A 21,103-nucleotide genomic window follows, 5' to 3' on the forward strand; every position below is an offset into this window, starting at 1 on the left:
ACCGGCCACCGCGACACAGATATGTCCCCCCCGCCAAACACCAAGCGTTGATCTGCTCTCTTTGATGCTCGAACGCCCGGTCGTGTCCACGCGTTTGGTATGCGAGGGCACAAAGAAGGAGAAGAAACGAGCGCCTGCTTCTTCTTCTTCTACGTTTCTATGTCATCTTCTTCTATGCTTCTATGTTTTGGTAACACTTTACAATAAGGTACACAGAAACGTAGGTAGTTACTGAGGAACGAATGAGTAACGAATGAGGAACGAATGAGGAACGAATGAGTAACGAATGATGAACGACGAAGTGACAGTTACTCAGTAACTACTGAGGAGTTACTGGTAAACAGACCAGGGGACTACTGAGGAACGAATGAGTAACGAATGAGGAACGAATGAGTAACGAATGATGAACGACGAAGTGACAGTTACTCAGTAACTACTGAGGAGTTACTGGTAAACAGACCAGGGGACTACTGTATTCGTTACTGAGTAACGAATGATGAACAACCAGGGGCCCTAAAGTGACAGTTACTCAGTAACTACTGAGGAGTTACTGGTAAACAGACTAGGGGATACTGTATTAATGAATCATTCTGTGAAATAGCAAACTGACCAATTGATTATGAAAGCAACTGAATTTTCCTGGGATTTCACAATTAGTTAATAAATTAACAACGCACAGACGGGATGATTGTCATATTTTAATAAAGATATTCACAATACATACATTCATATTCACATTTAAGGTTTATTATGTGGCATTAGTAATGTTGAAGGCTTAAAAGCAATTGTCCACCACTGCAGGGCACGCTTTAAACCTGCCTCCCTTGGTTTCAAGCGCTGTCGAGGGCTGGCTTGGGTCCCACACTGGATCGACTGGTAGAGCTGGATCTGACTGATGAGTTGTTACTCTTTCGCGATCCATTCGTTCACCAGTAGTTAAGCTTCATGAATCATTCGTTTACCAGTAGTGAAGCTTTTTGTGTACCTTCATGTAAAGTAATGCATCATACTGAGTTGTTACTCTTTCGCGAACCATTCGTTCACCAGTAGTTAAGCTTCATGAATCATTCGTTTACCAGTAGTGAAGCTTTTTGTGTACCTTCATGTAAAGTAATGCATCATACTGAGTTGTTACTCTTTCGCGAACCATTCGTTCACCAGTAGTTAAGCTTTATGAATCATTCGTTTACCAGTAGTGAAGCTTTTTGTGTACCTTCATGTAAAGTAATGCATCATACTGAGTTGTTACTCTTTCGCGAACCATTCGTTCACCAGTAGTTAAGCTTTATGAATCATTCGTTTACCAGTAGTGAAGCTTTTTGTGTACCTTCATGTAAAGTAATGCATCATACTGAGTTGTTACTCTTTCGCGAACCATTCGTTCACCAGTAGTTAAGCTTTATGAATCATTCGTTTACCAGTAGTGAAGCTTTTTGTGTACCTTCATGTAAAGTAATGCATCATACTGAGTTGTTACTCTTTCGCGAACCATTCGTTCACCAGTAGTTAAGCTTTATGAATCATTCGTTTACCAGTATGAAGCTTTTTGTGTACCTTCATGTAAAGTAATGCATCATACTGAGTTGTTACTCTTTCGCAAACCATTCGTTCACCAGTAGTTAAGCTTTATGAATCATTCGTTTACCAGTAGTGAAGCTTTTTGTGTACCTTCATGTAAAGTAATGCATCATACTGAGTTGTTACTCTTTCGCGAACCATTCGTTCACCAGTAGTTAAGCTTTTTGAACCATTCGTTTACCAGTAGCGAAGCACTTTCGGGTTAGTTATAAAACCCCAAACCACTGATGACAATGAGGGATCTACAGCCACTTTAGTTAAAAATGTATACAACATAGGGAAATATATATACATATACTGCGCTCATGACACATAATAACAATAACATAATAACAGGATAATATAGAAAATATTAACAATTTAAAACACAAACAGAAACAAAAAAAGACATTTTAAAATGTAACAAAAAAAGGCACTCTAAAAACAAAACAAAAACCAGCTCTCTTCATCTGACACGGCTGTAGCGATCCATCGCCTCTTCTGGGGTGAGGACTGAAACAAAGAAAATTATAAACATGTATTAACAGTAGTATTTTGTCAGGATGATGGTAGTGCAGTTGGTTAGGGGTTTACTAGTATTAATACTATTCTTGTATTAGGGTTATATAGTGGCAAGTTAGTTCTAAATTACATTCTAGAGTAATGAATGTACAGAGTTATAATAATAATAATTATTAAATTGTAATTTCCAGTAGTATCAAGAGTACTGTGAGTGTACTGTCTATTCAAGTAGTATTATCTGTACTCTTTAACAGTAGGTTATTATAAATCAAATGAGCACAACTAGAGAGTAAAGTGGGAGTACTGTATAGTTTAGACAAGTGGTAGAATAAGTGGATTATATTGTTTAGTGTTATTTGAAAGCCATGTTCCTGCTGTAGCTTCATCCATTATGCTGCTTTGAACAGTCATGTATTGAACAGTCAGACGTGTTCAGACGTGGCTTTGATATTATAAGCAGACTTGGGACCAGCTGACCACCTAGCTCGTTAAATAAATGGGTAAGAATTGATCAATTAATCCAGCACCATGAATATAACCATAACCAAAAACTTTTTTATTTTCTACTTAGTAGACTAACTTAAAGTGGCTTAACTGACCTCAATCTAATTTATGTCATTGCTGTTCTAAGTTCCTTCCCATTCCCAAAGCACTTTCCGGTTACGATATCATGTAAAGGTAGATACTTGGTTACTGCAATGTTCAAGTACAAATGGAGTAAATATTACTAGCATCCTCTTGTCTTGGATCCCCTCTAGACACTAGCCTTCAACCAGTTAAGGTGAGCACCCTTATTTTAACATCATAAAACCAGGAAGTAGAAAAGAGGTTTAAAAGTAACACTATTATAGTGTTTTCATAGTGACGTTCATCAGTTATTAATCATTATACTGTGTACAACTACATTTCACAGTCACATGAATCTGAGTATATCTGTTAAGTATGCTTAACATTTAAAATAAAAAAATAATTACCTGCTTCCTCTGCTGCAGTTTGGCTACTGCGCTGTTCGGATTGTTCCCGCTGACTCGATGGCGCTGTAACATTTTGGAGCACAGAAAGAATGGTTGGTGTAAGGGGCTCAAAACCTTATGAAGGATATTGATGAATGCATACAGAGTGACGTTTTTGTTCATTTGAAAATTGTATGGATACCTTAAAAAAAAAAAAATACAGTTAGTTAAGAAATAAGGGTTTTATTCACTTTGGGCAATGACATTATCCATTGTCTTTAATGTTATAATATGTAATAATAATATGTATGATCATATGTCATTTTGATTTATGACAAATCATCATCAATTCATTTGTCATGGTTCCACATGCAGTCCATTGTGTAGAAGACATGTTTGAGAGATTCAGTTGTTAACATTACATACTGTAACTATGGACTAAAATGAAAAGAAAAAAAACAGGGAGAAAGGTATTACCGTAATAGCACTATAACAGTGTAATGTAGCAGTCTTCGGGTTTTTTAGTAGTTAAAAACAACTCCAAAAACTATTCAAAGACGTGGTAACTGACTCGCCTAATTTAACATTAGATAAGTGGTTGAAACGTCGGTCTTTTGACCTAGTTAAGAGTTAAACTTTTGTGTTTGACAGATAATTAAAATTTGCTTGCAACGTCGGCTATCTAGCCAGCTAGCAATCCATTGGTTATTAGTGACAAGGTTAGCTAGCAAGGACAAAAAATACGTGATAGAACAGACGTGGTACGATGTCAAATTAGCTCATTTTAGGAAGCTAAGCAATGTGACCGAATCATTACACTCTCAATTAATAATGAAATAACTTTAAAGCATGTACTTACATTCTAACATGGCTGTCTCTACATGTGGAAGCTCTTCCGTGGGCTGCCTTTTTCTCTTACTCTTTCGCTGAGTCTCCATTGTCAAGTCCTTCTGCACGACCTCCTTGCCCGTCGACGGAAGAGAGTGGGCGTGTCCGACGCATGGGGTAAAACGATCTGCGTATAACGTGCCCCTACCCACTGTACACGTCCGTCGACGACAAGGGACACTCCCGAATTGCATTGTGGGTCCGCATGTGCAAGACAGGAAGACGGTTTGATGCGAAGTTATCATGACCCTGCACGCTAAAGTACTCAGTCTTATTGAGGGAAGACAGACTTTTAAAAAGAAATTAAAATTGATAAAATGGCTCCAAAAGAAGAAGTTACTTAAAGCCAAAATAAAATGCAAACTCTGCAAAAAGAGAATGAAAATGAAGGAAAACGCAAACGTTGACGGACTGCAGTGGTAAGTATTCTTTTTTTGGTACGGTTTTTATCGATGACTTCCTTTGTTTACTGATATGTCATGTTATAAATTCAAGTTCAGTAACATTAATATTTATCATGAAGAAATGTGTTGTCTTCTGTAGGCAGTGCCGACGTAATAAACATAGAGGGAAAACGACGAGGAAGTCAGTGAGGTGCGGGTCACTTTTTGAGAGGAGCAAATTGTCCCTATTCAGCTGGATGAAATACATTTATAGGTAAGGTATGCAGTAGGGCTGTACGGTATGGACTACAATTTATATCACGGTATGATTTGAGGCATATACGGTAATGCCGTATTATATCACGGTATGTTCATTTTATCTTCTAATTTCTATATAAATGTTTCTGAAGGGGTATCATCAGCCAATCAGCGTTCACTCCCTGAGGGACGTAACATAACAGCCAATCAGCGTTCACTCCCTGCAGTCCAGACTAGAGTGAATCGCAGCACTCCCGGAGCTCTATATCTAAATAATATAATTAAGCAATAGATCACGACAGGCTGTGGTATACGGTCATTATACCACAGTTATTGAGTAATTGTAATTGTTGTAATTGAATGTTATTATTGTGTCATGCACACAGTTATGACTTATGCCTTCTTAGGCTTTAAAAACACTTTGAAACTCATCAAATTCACATCGTTTTGGCCAGAGGACCAGCATAATTTCTTAACCGTGCAAACAAAATAATCTTTGACTTTGACATGTTCTAGAATTTTTTATTAATTGTCGGTCCTAATGTTTATTTTTCTGTCTTCTACTACTTTATCACAGTATGGAAGGGGGAGATTTGGAGCTACCTGGAGGAGGAGAAAATGGGTCTTCTTCCTTGGCAGATTGCTGCATGACATTGGCCACGAACACCAATAACATTTCATTGAGTTTTGTTGAAACTTCTTTTCTTTGTTAGATTTTTTCAGTGTTCTTCAGAAATGCCTTGTTAAAAGTGCAGCCTTTATTTTTGTTACATTTTAAAATGCCTTTTTTTGTTTCTGTTTGTGTTTTAAATTGTTAATATTTTCTATATTATCCTGTTATTATGTTATATGTTATTATGTGTCATGAGCGCAGTATATATATATATATATTTCCCTATGTTGCATACATTTTTAACTAAAGTAGCTGTAGATCCCTCATTGTCATCAACAGTGGTTTGGGGTTTTATAACTAACCCGAAAGTGCTTCGCTACTGGTAAACGAATGGTTCAAAAAGCTTAACTACTGGTGAACGAATGGTTCGCGAAAGAGTAACAACTCAGTATGATGCATTACTTTACATGAAGGTACACAAAAAGCTTCACTAATGGTAAACGAATGATTCATGAAGCTTAACTACTGGTGAACGAATGGTTCGCGAAAGAGTAACAACTCAGTATGATGCATTACTTTACATGAATGTACACAAAAAGCTTCACTAATGGTAAACGAATGATTCATAAAGCTTAACTACTGGTGAACGAATGGTTCGCGAAAGAGTAACAACTCAGTATGATGCATTACTTTACATGAAGGTACACAAAAAGCTTCACTACTGGTAAACGAATGGTTCAAAAAGCTTAACTACTGGTGAACGAATGGTTCGCGAAAGAGTAACAACTCAGTATGATGCATTACTTTACATGAAGGTACACAAAAAGCTTCACTACTGGTAAACAAATGATTCATAAAGCTTAACTACTGGTGAACGAATGGTTCGCGAAAGAGTAACAACTCAGTATGATGCATTACTTTACATGAAGGTACACAAAAAGCTTCACTACTGGTAAACGAATGGTTCAAGAAGCTTAACTACTGGTGAACGAATGGTTCGCGAAAGAGTAACAACTCAGTATGATGCATTACTTTACATGAAGGTACACAAAAAGCTTCACTACTGGTAAACGAATGATTCATGAAGCTTAACTACTGGTGAACAAATGGTTCGCGAAAGAGTAACAACTCAGTATGATGCATTACTTTACATGAAGGTACACAAAAAGCTTCACTACTGGTAAACGAATGATTCATGAAGCTTAACTACTGGTGAACGAATGGTTCGCGAAAGAGTAACAACTCAGTATGATGCATTACTTTACATGAAGGTACACAAAAAGCTTCACTACTGGTAAACGAATGATTCATGAAGCTTAACTACTGGTGAACGAATGGATCGCGAAAGAGTAACAACTCATCAGTCAGATCCAGCTCTACCAGTCGATCCAGTGTGGGACCCAAGCCAGCCCTCGACAGCGCTTGAAACCAAGGGAGGCAGGTTTAAAGCGTGCCCTGCAGTGGTGGACAATTGCTTTTAAGCCTTCAACATTACTAATGCCACATAATAAACCTTAAATGTGAATATGAATGTATGTATTGTCAATATCTTTATTAAAATATGACAATCATCCCGTCTGTGCGTTGTTAATTTATTAACTAATTGTGAAATCCAGGAAAATTCAGTTGCTTTCATAATCAATTGGTCAGTTTGCTATTTCACAGAATGATTCATTAATACAGTATCCCCTAGTCTGTTTACCAGTAACTCCTCAGTAGTTACAGAGTAACTGTCACTTTAGGGCCCCTGGTTGTTCATCATTCGTTACTCAGTAACGAATACAGTAGTCCCCTGGTCTGTTTACCAGTAACTCCTCAGTAGTTACTGAGTAACTGTCACTTCGTCGTTCATCATTCGTTACTCATTCGTTCCTCATTCGTTACTCATTCGTTCCTCAGTAGTCCCCTGGTCTGTTTACCAGTAACTCCTCAGTAGTTACTGAGTAACTGTCACTTCGTCGTTCATCATTCGTTACTCATTCGTTCCTCATTCGTTCCTCATTCGTTACTCATTCGTTCCTCAGTAACTACCTACGTTTCTGTGTACCTTATTGTAAAGTGTTACCTATGTTTTTACCGGCGAGTGAAGGAGGGTGAAGTGCAAACCGCCGAGTCCGCCCGGGTGCGTCTCTGGAGGAAGTTGATTCAGATCCAGCGGTGACGCATTGTTGACCCAAAAGCTTGTGTCCACACACACACACACACCCAGACAGACAGACACACACACACCCACACCCACACACACACACACACACGGTGACGATGGCTACCATGCCGTAATCAGTGAGGTAATGGTGTGAGTCAAGCGTTAATAATAAAGTTAATAATAAAACAACGGCGTTAATGAGTGATCGCGTCACACCACCGGGATCCAAACCGACACGCAGGAAACGGGCCAGGAGACGTCGTCGAGTCCGACGTGACGCGATGGCCCGGTGTTGTCATGACGACGGGTCGACGCTCCACCCCAAACCAAAAGAAGCCGATATGGCCCGTTCACAATGCACCACCGTCCAACTCCCAGGGGGTCAAATTAAAGTCAGGCCGAGCCGATCGGAATTGACTCGGGCGAGTGGCGGCTTAGGGGAGTCACGTGCAGATTATGCAGTCTCAGTCGCTTGCTTCCTCGTTCCTCACGACCAGTACTCCCTCCACTCGCCGAGATTAAACCCACGGAGAGACCACAGCGAGTGCACATACACACACAAACACACGCCGTAGTGCACGCCATCCTGTTGGTCATGTCAACACAATAAGAGTCTAATAAGAGTCTTCATTTCCCCCTGGATGTCCTCCAGCATGTTATTGGCTCCACCTCTCTGTCTCTGGGTTATGGCATCCGTCATTATGGATGATCGATGCGTCACAGGCCCCAGTAGCTCGTATGTGTGTGTGTGTGTGTGTGTGTGTGTGTGTGTGTGTGTGATTCTTTTACTAACGTTGATGATGTTATGATGTTATGTTGCACGCAACATCGTCTCAACGCTGACCAGAGAGGCTGCAGAACATCTTGACTATTTAATCATCCTTCCAAACCGAAAAACCAATGAGTCACAATCATGGACACTAATCCAATGTTATTCATATAAATACACCATCCCCCCCCCCCCCACCCCCCCCCACTAAAACCTTTGCGTGTCTGGTGTGTTTTGTGATTCAGAGGCAACCATGATGCTCAAAATGCCGTCCGTTCAGCACAGCTGTGCTTCTCTCCACTGGATAGAGCGCTAGTGATGATCACACACACACACACACACACACACACACACACACACACACACGACACACACACACCCCCCCCTACTTGGGGCAGGACATAAACGCCAGCAGTTTGGTGTACACTGCTGTCAAATTTAAAAAGTGGGGTAATTGAGAGGACAAACTAAAGGGGTGACAGGGTCCCCCAACACACACACACACACACACACACACACACACTTCCCTTCCACCCAGAGCCTCCCCATGCACTGAAAAACCTGCTTCTCATTTGGAGCTCGGGTCAAGTTACGGCCGGCTCTATTCTGACTGCTGTTTTGGTTGCGTTTGCCCCCTGCCGACCTCTCCTGCCCCTAATGCCCTGCCCCGCCTCCCCCACCTTTAGGGAACTTGACCCTTTTCTTTTTCTAATTCTGAAGGCAACCCACGCAGCGAACGCAACCTTGACACATAGGTGAGGGGGAGGACAGATGTGTTTCCAATAAACCGGAGAGGAAGAGCGCGTGTGTGTGTGTGTGCGTGCGTGCGTGTATGCGCAAAGTGTATGCGCAAAGTGTGTGTGTGTGTGTGTGTGTGTGTGTGTGGACACTGCGGGAGTGTGTGAAATAATAATACGTGCATGTGTGAGTCTACTGGGGCCTGTCCAATCCCATCTCAGTGTTATCTCGCCCTTGACATGTAACAACACTGTATATTTGGGTGAATTACTCCAATGGCATGTGTAAGCGTGCACGTGTGTGTGCGTGCGTGTGCGCGTGTGTGTGTGTGCGTGCGTGCACATAGAAAAGGCACATTTAATATACGTGATCTGGTGTGTGTCAGGACGTGAGGTGCCGATGACATGGTTTGACGAGAGAGAGCGGGCGAGAGAGAATAAGTGTGTGTGTAAGGGGGGGGGGGGGGGGGGGTCACTAGTCTACAGGCCAGACCCAGGAGCACATGAACTCACAATGTGCCCATTCAGGCCCAACAGGGGAGGGGGGGAATGGGGAGGGGGAGGGGGGGGTGGGAGACAAGCGAGATAGCCCAGGACCCCCCTAACGAGGGGGCAGCCATTCGGGGCCATGTCAACCCTTTCATTGCACCTACAAAGAGAGCCATAACTGTACCGGTATCAACTGGCTAATGGGCTGCGTGACCCCCCCCCCTCCCCCCAACCCCCCGGGCCCCTTAGTCGTCGTTTCCCCCCCCCCCCCCCCCCCCCCCCCCCGCCCCCCCCATCCCCAACCCGTTGGCCGGCCGCCAAGCAGGAAGCAGATTTCTCTATGTCTCCATTGTGGACGGGCAGGCGGGTCGCCACGTCATTATTTTAAGCTGTCAGGCGCGGACATTAGAGGAATCTGAATGAGGAGAAGGAGAGGGCAGAAAATTGGGGTTTTTGGGGGGGAAGGTAAGGGGGGAGGGAGGGAGGGAGGGGGGGGTTTAGACAGCCACGGTCCGTTGGGTCCAGAGCCTCGACAGTGTTGGAATGGTATTCATGTACTGGCGGGCAGGGGGGGGGGGGCGATTTATGGACATGTCTGGGTGGAGGTCATTCGTCCTTGTGAGAAGCCGGGGTCTGTGTACTTTATCCAACCGAATCTACACCCAACCTGACTGATTACCAACGTGGCAAATGTTGTCATTGAAACATTCACATTTGGCTAAAAGGCTGATGGGCGGACGTGATTGGTGGCTCTCCAAAGCGAACGGCCAATCAAAAGTGAGGCAAAAAGACGTGGCCCAAGAGACACCGTGCCCGGCGGAGGTGGTTCCGTTCCGACGGAGTTCGGGATATGAGTGATGGCGCGACGTCGGCGGTCATCGGTCAACGCCACCCAAGGTCCCAGCTCAGACGGGACGCCGGCGACTTGATGAAGCGGTTTGTAGTTTACTCATCCCCCTTTCAGATGATGCAGTGCGTGCGGCCGTCACACTATTTATCCGTGGCCGGGGGGCCGGAACTGCCAACCACAAACCAATCACCAGGCTCTATTAGCCCTCAAAGAAGACACCTTTGTGTGGAGCTCAGGGGAACAGAACCGTCTCTGAACCCCCAAAAGCCGAACCTGGACGCTGAATCGACTCATGACAGGAACCGGTGAGAGACGTACTTTATAAAACTTTAAGGTTTCATGTCCAATATAATTGTGCTAACAAATTTGCGCCGTTGTATTATTCATTCCCTTCCCGCGCGGGCAAGGAAGAAAGGCTTGACCTTTCAAAAAGGTTCACATTTTACTACTTTAAAATTAATAACCCAGGTGTGGGGGGTAGATGGGAGGGGAGGGAGGGAGGGAGGAGGGCCCTGCATACACACGCCGTCAGTATAGTCACAAATCGTGTTAAGGTTCGCACACAACTGCGTGCTCCGGATACAAGTGTGTGACACAAGTGTGTGTGACACACGCACGGACCTTGAGAACTGAGTCTGGCCAAGAATGATCAGCCCTACAAAAGCCAGCGGTGAAAAGTGACATAAATGCCTGAAGTCTGGAAGAAATTACAAGGATGGGGGGCGGGACTGTGTGGTGCAGACTTCCCAACGCACAACGTTGGGAAGAGAGGAACGGTGAAACGCAATGCCGATGCCACCGGCCACATGTAGCCATGCAGAAAATTGAACAGAGTCCCAGCGACGCGGGCATAAATCTGTGGGGCCGGCAACACACACCAAGAGCAATATAGCGCGGTGGAATTCTCTGCCGAAAAAACGGAAAAGTAATTGAACTGGTGATAAATATAGACAGGCTAGGATTAGAGTTGCAGGGGAAAAACATGTCTCATGGGTGAGGTGGTGTGTGTGTGTGTGTGTGTGTGTGTGTGTGTGTGTGTGTGTGTGTGTGTGTGTGTGTGTGTGTGTGTGTGTGTGTGCTTCAGTTGTAATAGAAAAGAAAAAAAAAGTCCACTTCTTTTATTCCTAAGGGATACCCAACAAAGAGACATTCTAATCTCCGGCTGAGTGAAGAAGCAGGTTGCGGAAAATGGGAAAAATAATCTCGGAATTGTTCCAGGAAAGGCCAAACATTGCATTCCAAAACAAATAATAATAAAAATCATATTCACTGTTTGCATGCATGATAACGGAGATAGATAGGATAAAACAAAAATAGATTCCTCGAGGAAATTGTTTTTAGACTCCTCTTTTAATCCAGCTCCTCATCATCCCTTTTCCAAACCGGTACACTCACCACTATTAACCTCAGCCTTATCACTCCACACTAAATTGTATACAAAGTTCAACACAAGGAAGCCATTTTGCTGTGCCGTGACTATCTCCCCGGTGAATCCCACGGGAACTCATATTTAACATTAAATCCCTGAGGGAGACAGCAGGAGGAGGGAGAATGATACGAATCTTTCCGTTCCTGCAAGGGCCGCAATGCATTATTCCGGCACAGTGGTTTGGGCTATGAGGCAGGGCGGTTCTTTAGGAGGAGGCTGGTGTTTTATGGGTTGTGCAGGTGTGGGCACTTCTTACAGAACGCAGTGCAAGGGAGATGTGCTCATCCAGTACGTCGGCAATCAGCTAAATATGTCAAGGAAGAATAGGTGTTTAAAATTAACCTGTCATAGGGAGTGCTGAATGAGAGCCGTGCTAATACATGACTAATCTGCGACAGCCTGACAGTTTGACGATGATTGACGCGTCTGTGGACAATCTACTGTTGTGCGCCTGAGGCAGTTTTTCCAGGTGCTTTTGTTCTAAGGATTAATAATTTATTGTAGCCCGTCAAAGGATAATATCTTTTTACGGAGGTTTTAAACAGTATCTTGGATAACCATCAACTGTAATCACGGCCCCGAATTAAGGCAATGTTTCATTTCAATGTTTCAATGAGTCATTGAGACAGAAATCCTTACTTATCAACTTTTGAGGTGGGTTAATGTTATCGTTGTCTGTGCGTACGTGCGTCCGTGTGTATTTATGTATTGAACTGTGTGAAGCGACATTCTAACGGCCCTTTGAAGCAGTCTGTGTGCCTTTCCTCTTGAATCAAAGTGTGTTACTGGGCGCGTCGCAGGCAAAAACAACCACTTCAGATCAAAGTTGGCTAGCCCTGTCCACCGACGCACTGTCTGGTCATTGAATGTGAAGTGATGTGCCATATCCTGTTTAAAAAAAACAGAAACGACTTAAGCGATTCATTGCAAACTGTTGAAAAACATTAAAGGCAGAGTGATCTCCCTGACATGGTTGCCTACAGCTTCTAGGATTAGCATTTTGTTGTTTGCATTTGTGCAGTTGAGGCAGTGGTTTGCAACAAGCAGGGAATGCTGGCAGCAATGGGAGGTATTGTGTGCTTCCTTAGGCCAGATGCCTGACCCTATAAATCATACATTGGAATAGGTCACTTCTAATTAAAGTTCCTCTTTGATGACTCACCGGTAGCAGTAGCTAGCGGTAGCTCACCGGTGGTATGTTTTCATGTCCATTGAGTGTCATGAACCACACCAAAGATACAGAGAAGTAAATGCCCTTTGACACCTTATTTCATATTAAAAAGGCCCCTATTGTAACGACCCCACACACAGGTCTGAGTTGACGCCGTTTTTGTTCAATTGAATAACAACTCGAAGCGGTGAGACTCGTACGTGCAGTGATGGAAAAGCTAATGGGAACAGAGGATATTACATAAAGCAAACCATTACATCAAACAGCACTTTGATCTCCACGCACACGCACACACACACACACACACACACACACACACACACACACACTTCAAGTCTTAATGTGGCTTTCAGTATTCTGTGCCACACGCGTTTGTCCGTAGTGTGGGGAGAGGGTCAAGAAAATAACCGCTCTGTATATCTTACATACCATTAAAGTTAATGTAAAAGAAGGTCTCTGAAGGAAGAAAGAAAGAAAGAAAGAAAGAGCAGAACTGGCATGAAGGGAAAGTCAGTGGGTGGTGGGGGTGGAACGAGGCACGAGAGACAGATGGCTTCCAGAGAGGAGGGGGGGGGGGGGGGGGGGGGTGGGGGGGTAGGTGGGGGCGGTGTCGTATGCACGGGGGAGGAACCAACGCATATGCTGGGCGCGGCGACGGGGGCGTGAGCGGAGAGCTCGCCGTCACGCGGCGCGCTGCGGGACATCAGCGGGCACAGTGTGGCGACTGAAAAAAAACACGCCAGCAAAACAAAAGCTGCGGCCGTCAGCCCCTTTGGGCCCCACAATGCACGGCGTTCGCCTCTGTGGCGCCGCCGCCGACGAGCAGCCAGTCGCCCTGAGCCGCCGCGGCCGTCGCCGCGGACGACCAGGGGGGGGCCATCAAGGAACCCACACAGGACACCCACCGACCCATCGACCCCGCCACCTGTTGGCGCTGACATTCTGACGGAACGAAAGGATTACGGTCGCCGCCACCGCCGCCACCGCCGCCACCGCCGCCACCGCCGCCGCCGCGCAGGGCCCAGAAATAGGTGGCGATTAACGCCAGGGTTTTTTTCTGGGGGGCTGCCACGGCATGACAAAAGCCTCTCGCGCTTTCGTCTTCTCAGCAGAAAAAGAGCAGCCCCTGATGTGCAGGGATTACAGCGCTGCCATTGTCGATAGACGCCCGATGTTACCGCTGAAAGGCCTCGGTGATGGCTGTGGTATCTTCCTGTTTTGCTTAGCTGTAGCCCTGTTTGCATACAGCACAGAGGTTGGGAAGGTTACAAATGGACCCCCTCCATCTCCCTTCCACCGCCCCCCCCCGAGGGAAATCGATCCAAGGCAGAAAAAGAAAAAAGGAATTTCTGCTCAATTTCATCTTTTACAATGATGCAACAGCAATACAATTAAAACCCAGACTTTGCTTCTAAACCAAATTGGCCCTCTCAAGACGATGATCTATGAAACAAATTCAAAAGGAGAAGTGAGTGCATCTTTTTGGGTACACTGTGCTTATTACACGGAGGGCAATTCGACTGCACAGATGCAATTAGTTTGGCTGGCAACGATGGTGTCAATTTAAGTATTAATGTATTGTGTAATCCAAGCAAACAAACAAAAACGCCCGAGGCAGTGAGCTGTACAACACCATGGGTCTGTCCGACGTCGCAACTAAGGAACTCGGGTTAAATAAAGCAAAGATGTCCTTCAGCGAGGTACATAAGCACTGTGCGCCGTGGACGATGCGCGACTGACTGATCACTGCTGACCGATCACTTCCGCTGCATCGAGTCACCAACCTCCTCGGTTCATTGGACCATCGATGGACCAGCGGTTCAACGGCCATCCATCGCCATCGCTTACAGCCATTTCGTCATGTATACTAGGAAAACACTTTCGCCACATTACAACACATAATGTTTAATGTATATTTGAGCTCTAAAAGGGTCTATTTAAAACTATTGAAGAACGTATGGTCGAAACCATCTGTCTGACCCAGTACCCAATGCCGCCCGGAGCAATAAAGCGCACTTAAGTCTCCAACTGCCATTACAGTTGGACCAGAATAGCGTAATGAAATGAGTATGAAGTACATGCAGTTCTGGGCCCTGCAAAACGAGAAAAAAAAGACGTCCTGTATTGATCCCAGCTGAGCGCTCGGATCAGTAAACTACCTGTGTGTGGAGGCCCGGCTGCCTCCAAGTTGCCCGTCCAATTATTCCTGTCCAGCTGCAATTATAAGCCGCCTGCCCAGCTGTGTTTGACACAAAGCTGGCTTACGGAGGGGCTTAGCGCCGACCAAAAACATAAACAAGATTACAGCGGCCTAACCTTTCACAGCACTTGTCAGCGACAGCAGAACCCCCTGCTAAACGGACCGGTCCGGCCAGAGGAAATGTGGGCGAAAGGGTGGGGGGGGGGGGGGGGGGAAGTCTCGCTATGTGGACCCCACGTTAGATCCTTTCTGTTCCTTCTCCAAGTGCGTATGAAAACACGCTCAGTGTCTTCCCGCAATATTATTTAACGTCTTTGTTGTGCAGAAGAGGTTTATACAAAGAGGAACCGGGTTAAGTAGACAAAATAGACAGAGCGGATACAAAGGATCAACCGTAGGGAGCGGTGTGAAGGATGTTTTTAGCGTAAAGCATAAAATCCCCCACTCCCTAACTTTGGAGGGTAGGCAGCGGTGTGAAGGACGTTTTTAGGGTAAAGCTTAAAATCACCCACTCCCTACCGTTGGAAGTTAGGGAGCGGGGGGGAGGACATTTTTAGCGTAAAGTGTAAAGTCCACCATTCCCTACCATTGGAAGGTAGGGAGCGGTGTGAAGGACGTTTTTAGCACAAGCGGTAAAGTCCACCCCTCAGCTGATGACCATTGGCCTTCCCGTCCACACCTACTCCGTTAATAACCGTGGACAGGAATTCTATAATGGTTTGACCCCTCGCCGACCTCAGGTCGAGCTCATTGGTCGAGTGGCGTGCCTCGGTGTCACGGGATAACTCACCGGTGGTGAACTAGTTATTCGCTCCGCGAATGCATAGTTGTGGAATTAGATCAGGCGGGGGACGATCAATGATTAACAGGTTGTGGTTTAGGATCAGATGTTTCAACTGCTGGAGAAATGATTTACTATTTCGCTGTTTAGCGGCCGCTTCTTATCCAAAGTGACTTGAGATACATTAAAGTACAGGTGATTAAGGAGCTGTACTTCAAGATTTGTACAAGGAGGCCTTCAGGTAAGCTGTGGCCAATGGGAATCGAACCCAATACGTATTGACCGGGAGTAAAACATCCTGGCCAATGCACCTCCCCCTAATTCTACTGTGTGTCAAAAGAAGGGTACGATTGGTCTATGAACGGACGAAGCATACAATGTGTGCAAGCAAGCTCATAATACACACATACAACTTGGCATTGTGGCGCACCGGCACGGAGGAGATGTTGGTGTCAACAGTCTCAGGGGGTCAGACCGAGGGCAGGTCAGCGCCAGAGCCGGGACACAAGAGGGGGAGTGTCTCTGTTCAACATGCCTGGGGAGGAGGACGTCTCGTCCAGACTCTCCTCTGTCCCTCCTGTCACTCTCTGCGTCTGGATGATGGATGGTTGTGGCGGTTACTGGTCAATACCACTGGGCCCAGGAATGCAACGGCCGAACAATGGCGAGCTCTGACCCTTGTTATGGAATGACAAAAATCCATGAGTGTGGACTCAAGGGGAAGGGATTGTGTTTTCAGTCAGTGTGTGTGTGGGGGGAGGGTCTTTTCATTTACATTGCCTACGCTTGCAGCGTTTTACGGGCTGGAGTCATGAGGGGGGGAAGTAAGTGGGCAACCTCCTACACCCTTGTTAAAAAGTGCTCCTCGTACTCCCGTCGCACAAGGTGTCTGTAACGGCAGCTCTGCATCCGTCTGCCCGAATGCGATGCAAGCCCTGGCACAGCCTCGCCATCGCGCCCACGTGACCGAGCCCCCCCCGCTGAGTCGAATATCGCACCTCAAACCCGGCGCGCTCCGAACGCACGCCCAACGCCGGGACGAGCGAAACCCTCGGGCGCCTCGCTGCGGAAACCGACGCCGGCTCCAGCCCTTGAAACCAAGGTGATATCCCCCGCGTGTTTCGGTGGAAGCAGACTCTCACTTCCACTACCACCACCACCTCACTATCTACCTCCAGCCCCCCTGTTCCGCATACCCCTCTCAGCCCGCAGGCGGCTGTTCACCGCCTGCTCAGCAGCAAGTGCCGTTATCGGCTGCTTATTATTTGGCTGAATGAGCCAGAACCTGGAGGGGGGGTGGGGGGCCCTTGAGGGAAGGGTGGGGTGGGGGGAGGGTGCTGGCGGCTCTGACATGATGACTGATTAAATCCCCCCCCCCCCCAGTGACGTCCCACAGCGGCTGCCACCGATGCACCACGGGGGAAGCCTTGCACCGTGACAGGGTGGTGGTGGTGGTGGTGGTAGTGGTAGTGGTGGTATTGGTAGTGGTGGTGGTAGTGGTGGTGGTAGTGGTAGTGGAAAGACGGGTGAGGTTTGGGGAGTGACAGTGTGACGCCGTCGCTACATGTCAAGGTTCACAGGAAGTCACCGGGCAGACGGCTGGGTCGCCTGATCTGAGCTGGTCGTTAGGCGTTACTAAGACCTCTGCTTTGTGTCAGCAGAGGGTGACCTAGGGAGCACAGGGTATAAACAGCTGCTCTGGTGGTTGTTTCACACCCTCTAAGGGTGCAGTGATGTGGATGTTGTTCTATGGCCTGTTAAGCCTTTGAGATTGTACCTGTGATTAAGGGCTAAACAAATAAAATGTAATTGAATGTTGTTGCTTTTTTAACTCATTCCTGTTATTGAGTGATATTGTCTTGTACTCTTGTACTGTAATGTAATTCCAGAAAAAAGGAAGCAAAAGCAGATATCCAACCTTGATTTATCCTGTGGCCATACCGGGTCTCCGTCGCGTGAACACATTGCAGGTTAAAATGACGAGATCAACCCGGACATTTCCACACGAGGCGTCGAAGCGCTAGGTGAGACACAGATCTACACTCTCGCCTGGAGAATGATTGGAACAAACGACAAACATCCATCCACATATCAAACCAGTGGCATGGAAGCCTGTTCTCCAGCACTCCAGGCTCCCACCTCCTCTCAGACTCCCAGATGAAGCAGGGGAGACAGCTCAGAGTAGAGCACGACCGACACTCATTCCATCAGGGGTTACAATGTGGGGGGTTGGGCTAGAAGTCCATGGCACACCGAGACACTACGGCCTACAACCGCCAGGATTCAATTCTACCCCATTGATTAAAAGACAAAAAGAAAATCAATTGGTCTCAAAGTCACATGCGCACGGAGGGGGAGAGTCGGAGTGGGAGCTGAGTTACTGCGGTATATATATCGTGGAAGTCATCAGAGTGATCTGATTCTGATCAAATTAATGGATGACCTCTCCCCACCTCGGATTGTATGACACTCTCCAATTATCTTGATTAGCAGGAGAGGGATTGACTCGTGGGATTCGCCGCTGGTTTCACACAGTTGTAAATCTCTCCTCGCGCAACAATATTTCATCAGATTTTTACAGTTTAAAAACACGAGGCGACAGGGGGCTGAAAAAAAGTACACGCATGTGGTTATCATTTAGACGAGTTTGAGTGAATAGAATGTGTTTACTCTGCAAATTCTTCTAAGCAAAAAACACATTTTAACTCCAATCAATCATATTCAAGCATTCCACTAACATACTAAAAAAATCTCAGAAAGGTAGAAAGTTGATGGATTCAGCGAATAACTAAATGATAATCGTGTTGAATATGCTTCATTTTTTTTTGACAGAAACGGAAGCTCTCTGCTTGCTCTTCCCGGGATCCACGTCGTCTTCCAGTGACATTTCACCCTTTCACTTCCAGTAAATGGCATTCTCCCACGACTGTGTGGTTAATGGGGGGGCCATTGTTAATTGCACCGCGTAGGGGACGAGTGTCAGACAGGAAATGTCAAGTGGCCATGGTTGCACGACTGAATCCTTCGGCGATTGCAAACCCCCCCTCAAAAAAAAAAAAAATGGCACCCTGTGTGAAAAACACTCGTGAAAAATCGTCTTCCTTTGCTTTTTGATAGCCAATTAAGAGGCGAGATCAGCAGAGATCCCGGTAGCTTTCCTTGAGGCGCCAGTACTAACCCTTCCCCTCCTCTGTTCATTTGTATGCGGCTGCAGGTGCAACGACTCATCAGGCATTCAGGGCCGACCCTGCCTCCCAAACGGGACATAAATTATCTTCCGTTAGAGCTTTGCCTGCACTGAACCACTGCATCTTTCTTTCATTCCCCCCTGCACAGATTCGAGGTTAAAGGACAACATCAACAAAAAAAAAAAGGAAAGCGAAACAGAACGGAACAAAAAAAAAATAGAAGCCAAAGCCACAAAGCGCAGCTAAGCCATGTCGATATTGCTGCACAAAAAAGAAAAAAATGGCGGCCTATCGCAAAAGTGTTGGGGTTATAACACACACACGGCACACACATACCAGTCCGGGGAGCGTGATAAGAGTGGCCGATGTACTGTCTTGGTCGGACCGTGGCAGTTTGATACTTCCACGGTACCTTTCCACTGTGTCTAAAGAGCCATAACAGTGGCCTGAATTGCCGCGGGTGCTAAGTCAACATTTCTGGCGGCCGCGTTCTGCTGTGCTGTCAGCATTGGGCCCATTTGGATTGGGTTGAGTCTTTGCAGCGATTGGGTCGTTTCTTATTTTTATTTTTTCTTCCCGCCGCCCCCCTGCTCCCTCTCCCCTCCAGTCGAGCAATCCCATTTTCCCTTCACGCACACTTCCACCTCGGTTAGATGGGCAGATATAGACGATACGAGCGAGACACGGGCGACCGGGTGGGAGAATGTTGTCTCAAAATGGAGGTGAGGAAATAAAAGACTCATAGCAGAGGAGATTCAAACCAGCAAAGAAGACATTTAAAATGCAAAATAGAAAGAATATACAAAATAACAATTATTTAATCATAACACTTCACTTTCACTCTTTTATACTATATTTTTAAAATAAAAATATATAATTAACATAAGAGAAAGATGACACTACAGTAGAATCAGGGAGCAATAAATCCAGACTTAAATTTTTTTATTAAAAGCATAACTAACAAAGGGAGCCTCTGTTTACGAGCCCCACAGCGCCGCAGAGCACGTGAACCTCGGCCATTAAGGCCTGAGGCTGAAAACACGTTACGAACGCCACGCACGCCCACGCCCACGCCGTCAGCTCTCCACGCCGCAGCTCGCACCTCGGCTGGGAGTAGCAGCCCCCAGGCACTGTAAAGTGTTCTGACCCCCCCCCGGGGACAAGTTAACTAAGTGGCAGATTGGGGGCGGAGCTGTGGACTCCCATACAAATAATAAAACAAAATACAGTTGGCCGACAGCGGGGGAAAGGTCTACTAAACACGTTAAAAAACGAAATAACTTTGGGAAGGAATTATATTGTCGCGCAAACTGTGGTGCGCACAACCTCGCCCTCGATCCGCCTCTAACGCGGTCGACGCGTAGGCTTTTATTCAAATTGGACGCATAAATTACGAGGATTAATGTGACGGCGTACTGGAACACTAAACACAGCCACGGTTTTATTTTGTGTCCACACTTGGCAACGCAACAAACAGCCGTCCTCTGGGTAGACGCGAGCCTTCTCCAAACCGGCCCGAATTGACCCAATGAGTCGAGCCGTGGAGCTTGCTCATACATCCTCCTGACATCCCTGTCCATCACTAACAATAACTGTTGTTTTCTCCAAGTGACACATACTCACGGAATTGGTTCACACACTTTTCGCAACAGAAAACGGTTACGCAGGTCAATGCCCAACCTCTGTGCAACAACTTCTTTATTCTTTTTTTACATTCAGGGGATTTTGCGGAGACTTCCAAAGCGACTACCAACCTTTCATTCACACACACCGACGGTGGAGTCGGTCATGCAGGGCGACAGCCACCTCGGTCGGGAGTAGACAGGGTGAGACGACTTGCTCGGGGACACCTGGAAACTCAGCAATGAGGAAACTTGAACTAGCAACCTTCCGGTTACCTGTCAACCCGCTCTGCCTCCTGAGCCACTGCCGACCCCCAACGACTCGGTGCTTAAAAGACATCGACACGCTCGCTTGCAGCGTGAAAACACCACCAGCTCCACCTCCGTACTCCACCTGGTCGCCCCGGTGTCGTTCAGCACATTCAGCAGTGCTGCAGAGGAGGAAGGGCGCAGAGTTTAAGCGGATAATGGTCTTGTCGTCGTGCGAGCTGAGTGATTGGTGATCGGAAAACGGACGGGTGGCTACACAAAGCGGGCGGGAGCCAGA

The 21,103-nt window shown here is 46.2% G+C and overlaps 1 long non-coding RNA gene across 1 annotated transcript; it reads right to left on the bottom strand.

Annotated features, from left to right (window-relative positions):
- Positions 1 to 1,970: 1,970 nt before the first annotated feature.
- On the bottom strand, positions 1,971 to 4,046 carry LOC311368332. The gene is made up of 3 exons (XR_014639916.1): positions 3,892 to 4,046; positions 3,054 to 3,116; positions 1,971 to 2,070 (listed from the first exon to the last, which is right to left on the bottom strand). It is a non-coding gene; the product is annotated as an uncharacterized lncRNA (long non-coding RNA).
- Positions 4,047 to 21,103: the final 17,057 nt, after the last annotated feature.

Source organism: Micromesistius poutassou, assembly GCF_964030765.1.
Source record: "Micromesistius poutassou genome assembly, chromosome: 23".
NCBI lineage: Eukaryota > Metazoa > Chordata > Actinopteri > Gadiformes > Gadidae > Micromesistius > Micromesistius poutassou.